A 5,000-nucleotide genomic window follows, 5' to 3' on the forward strand; every position below is an offset into this window, starting at 1 on the left:
TGAAAAAAAGTTGAAAAAAAAAATTTTTGGGGACTTAGAAAATTTTTCAACTTGTGTCAGACTTCCAGAGAGGGGAGCATGTCAGTGCGCGCATCCGATTTCAGTTCCAGAGCGATTCGCGCGATGAGTCCTTGATACTTAGTCGTTTTTGCAAAATTTCTGACTTTTTGGAAAATTTCACAATTTTGTGAAAACTTCCACAAAATGAGGTTCTAGTATGTTAGAGGGCATCCCAGGAGGGCTCCAAAAGTGTGGGTAAAATATATATCCCACAGGGGGAAAATTGAAAAAAAGTTGAAAAAAAAAATTTTTGGGGACTTAGAAAATTTTTCAACTTTTGTCAGACTTCCAGACAGGGGAGCGTGTCAGTGCGCGCATCCGATTTCAGTTCCAGAGCGATTCGCGCGATGAGTCCTTGATACTTAGTCGTTTTTGCAAAATTTCTGACTTTTTGGAAAATTTCACAATTTTGTGAAAACTTCCACAAAATGAGGTTCTAGTATGTTAGAGGGCATCCCAGGAGGGCTCCAAAAGTGTGGGTAAAATATATATCCCACAGGGGGAAAATTGAAAAAAAGTTGAAAAAAAAAATTTTTGGGGACTTAGAAAATTTTCACACATGTGTCAGACTTCCAGAGAGGGGAGCATGTCAGTGCGCGCATCCGATTTCAGTTCCAGAGCGATTCGCGCGATGAGTCCTTGATACTTAGTCGTTTTTGCAAAATTTCTGACTTTTTGGAAAATTTCACAATTTTGTGAAAACTTCCACAAAATGAGGTTCTAGTATGTTAGAGGGCATCCCAGGAGGGCTCCAAAAGTGTGGGTAAAATATATATCCCACAGGGGGAAAATTGAAAAAAAGTTGAAAAAAAAAATTTTTGGGGACTTAGAAAATTTTTCAACTTTTGTCAGACTTCCAGACAGGGGAGCGTGTCAGTGCGCGCATCCGATTTCAGTTCCAGAGCGATTCGCGCGATGAGTCCTTGATACTTAGTCGTTTTTGGCAAAATTTCTGACTTTTTGAAAATTTCACAATTTTGTGAAAACTTCCACAAAATGAGGTTCTAGTATGTTAGAGGGCATCCCAGGAGGGCTCCAAAAGTGTGGGTAAAATATATATCCCACAGGGGGAAAATTGAAAAAAAGTTGAAAAAAAAAATTTTTGGGGACTTAGAAAATTTTCACACATGTGTCAGACTTCCAGAGAGGGGAGCATGTCAGTGCGCGCATCCGATTTCAGTTCCAGAGCGATTCGCGCGATGAGTCCTTGATACTTAGTCGTTTTTGCAAAATTTCTGACTTTTTGGAAAATTTCACAATTTTGTGAAAACTTCCACAAAATGAGGTTCTAGTATGTTAGAGGGCATCCCAGGAGGGCTCCAAAAGTGTGGGTAAAATATATATCCCACAGGGGGAAAATTGAAAAAAAGTTGAAAAAAAAAATTTTTGGGGACTTAGAAAATTTTCACACATGTGTCAGACTTCCAGAGAGGGGAGCATGTCAGTGCGCGCATCCGATTTCAGTTCCAGAGCGATTCGCGCGATGAGTCCTTGATACTTAGTCGTTTTTGCAAAATTTCTGACTTTTTGGAAAATTTCACAATTTTGTGAAAACTTCCACAAAATGAGGTTCTAGTATGTTAGAGGGCATCCCAGGAGGGCTCCAAAAGTGTGGGTAAAATATATATCCCACAGGGGGAAAATTGAAAAAAAGTTGAAAAAAAAAATTTTTGGGGACTTAGAAAATTTTCACACATGTGTCAGACTTCCAGAGAGGGGAGCATGTCAGTGCGCGCATCCGATTTCAGTTCCAGAGCGATTCGCGCGATGAGTCCTTGATACTTAGTCGTTTTTGCAAAATTTCTGACTTTTTGGAAAATTTCACAATTTTGTGAAAACTTCCACAAAATGAGGTTCTAGTATGTTAGAGGGCATCCCAGGAGGGCTCCAAAAGTGTGGGTAAAATATATATCCCACAGGGGGAAAATTGAAAAAAAGTTGAAAAAAAAAATTTTTGGGGACTTAGAAAATTTTCACACATGTGTCAGACTTCCAGAGAGGGGAGCATGTCAGTGCGCGCATCCGATTTCAGTTCCAGAGCGATTCGCGCGATGAGTCCTTGATACTTAGTCGTTTTTGGCAAAATTTCTGACTTTTTGAAAATTTCACAATTTTGTGAAAACTTCCACAAAATGAGGTTCTAGTATGTTAGAGGGCATCCCAGGAGGGCTCCAAAAGTGTGGGTAAAATATATATCCCACAGGGGGAAAATTGAAAAAAAGTTGAAAAAAAAAATTTTTGGGGACTTAGAAAATTTTTCAACTTTTGTCAGACTTCCAGACAGGGGAGCGTGTCAGTGCGCGCATCCGATTTCAGTTCCAGAGCGATTCGCGCGATGAGTCCTTGATACTTAGTCGTTTTTGGCAAAATTTCTGACTTTTTGAAAATTTCACAATTTTGTGAAAACTTCCACAAAATGAGGTTCTAGTATGTTAGAGGGCATCCCAGGAGGGCTCCAAAAGTGTGGGTAAAATATATATCCCACAGGGGGAAAATTGAAAAAAAGTTGAAAAAAAAAATTTTTGGGGACTTAGAAAATTTTCACACATGTGTCAGACTTCCAGAGAGGGGAGCATGTCAGTGCGCGCATCCGATTTCAGTTCCAGAGCGATTCGCGCGATGAGTCCTTGATACTTAGTCGTTTTTGCAAAATTTCTGACTTTTTGGAAAATTTCACAATTTTGTGAAAACTTCCACAAAATGAGGTTCTAGTATGTTAGAGGGCATCCCAGGAGGGCTCCAAAAGTGTGGGTAAAATATATATCCCACAGGGGGAAAATTGAAAAAAAGTTGAAAAAAAAAATTTTTGGGGACTTAGAAAATTTTTCAACTTTTGTCAGACTTCCAGACAGGGGAGCGTGTCAGTGCGCGCATCCGATTTCAGTTCCAGAGCGATTCGCGCGATGAGTCCTTGATACTTAGTCGTTTTTGGCAAAATTTCTGACTTTTTGAAAATTTCACAATTTTGTGAAAACTTCCACAAAATGAGGTTCTAGTATGTTAGAGGGCATCCCAGGAGGGCTCCAAAAGTGTGGGTAAAATATATATCCCACAGGGGGAAAATTGAAAAAAAGTTGAAAAAAAAAATTTTTGGGGACTTAGAAAATTTTTCAACTTTTGTCAGACTTCCAGACAGGGGAGCGTGTCAGTGCGCGCATCCGATTTCAGTTCCAGAGCGATTCGCGCGATGAGTCCTTGATACTTAGTCGTTTTTGGCAAAATTTCTGACTTTTTGAAAATTTCACAATTTTGTGAAAACTTCCACAAAATGAGGTTCTAGTATGTTAGAGGGCATCCCAGGAGGGCTCCAAAAGTGTGGGTAAAATATATATCCCACAGGGGGAAAATTGAAAAAAAGTTGAAAAAAAAAATTTTTGGGGACTTAGAAAATTTTTCAACTTTTGTCAGACTTCCAGACAGGGGAGCGTGTCAGTGCGCGCATCCGATTTCAGTTCCAGAGCGATTCGCGCGATGAGTCCTTGATACTTAGTCGTTTTTGGCAAAATTTCTGACTTTTTGAAAATTTCACAATTTTGTGAAAACTTCCACAAAATGAGGTTCTAGTATGTTAGAGGGCATCCCAGGAGGGCTCCAAAAGTGTGGGTAAAATATATATCCCACAGGGGGAAAATTGAAAAAAAGTTGAAAAAAAAAATTTTTGGGGACTTAGAAAATTTTCACACATGTGTCAGACTTCCAGAGAGGGGAGCATGTCAGTGCGCGCATCCGATTTCAGTTCCAGAGCGATTCGCGCGATGAGTCCTTGATACTTAGTCGTTTTTGCAAAATTTCTGACTTTTTGGAAAATTTCACAATTTTGTGAAAACTTCCACAAAATGAGGTTCTAGTATGTTAGAGGGCATCCCAGGAGGGCTCCAAAAGTGTGGGTAAAATATATATCCCACAGGGGGAAAATTGAAAAAAAGTTGAAAAAAAAAATTTTTGGGGACTTAGAAAATTTTCACACATGTGTCAGACTTCCAGAGAGGGGAGCATGTCAGTGCGCGCATCCGATTTCAGTTCCAGAGCGATTCGCGCGATGAGTCCTTGATACTTAGTCGTTTTTGCAAAATTTCTGACTTTTTGGAAAATTTCACAATTTTGTGAAAACTTCCACAAAATGAGGTTCTAGTATGTTAGAGGGCATCCCAGGAGGGCTCCAAAAGTGTGGGTAAAATATATATCCCACAGGGGGAAAATTGAAAAAAAGTTGAAAAAAAAAATTTTTGGGGACTTAGAAAATTTTTCAACTTGTGTCAGACTTCCAGAGAGGGGAGCATGTCAGTGCGCGCATCCGATTTCAGTTCCAGAGCGATTCGCGCGATGAGTCCTTGATACTTAGTCGTTTTCAGAAGTCACAATTTTGACTTCCAGGACCCGCAAAACGTTTGTAAATTGAGCCCGCTCCCCAGTTCCAAGCGTTTTGAGGTGTCCCCGGTTGCAGTAATGCAGCCTGCCCACTAGATGTCGCAAAAGAGACAAAAAGTGAAAAAGAACCAGAATGAGGAAATTCCAGGGAGCCGAATCCGCCTGACAGTTCCAGGCGATCGGGCACTTTTTTGCATGCGTCCCTAAAGTGGGTATAGGGTGACACTCCATGCAAAGACCCAGTTTTGCACACCACCGGCAGAATATATGAGAGAGAGGTACCTCTCAGCCCCGACACATTTCGACTCATTTAAGCTGGTTTTCACCTCCGTAGGCCTGGGTATGCGTTTTGGCTATGAGTCCCTGTTCGGCTGGAGGTCTGCACCTTGGCTGAACCCAGGCTTCCGCAGCTGCGTGGGGGGACTTTTGCCGGTCGCCTATCCCAAGTCAGAGAGGTGTTCCTGGGTTGAAGTGAGCCTGGCCAGACCCCCCCGCGGGCCCTGGTTCTCCACATGGGGGCGCCGTCAAGGCTAAAATCTGGATTTTTAGGCCGAGGAGAGGCTCCATGAGGG

The sequence above is a fragment of the Phyllobates terribilis genome, unplaced genomic scaffold (genome assembly GCF_046119375.1).
Source record: "Phyllobates terribilis strain yellow unplaced genomic scaffold, ASM4611937v1 Scaffold_2457__1_contigs__length_129993, whole genome shotgun sequence".
In the NCBI taxonomy this organism is placed as follows: Eukaryota; Metazoa; Chordata; class Amphibia; order Anura; family Dendrobatidae; genus Phyllobates; species Phyllobates terribilis.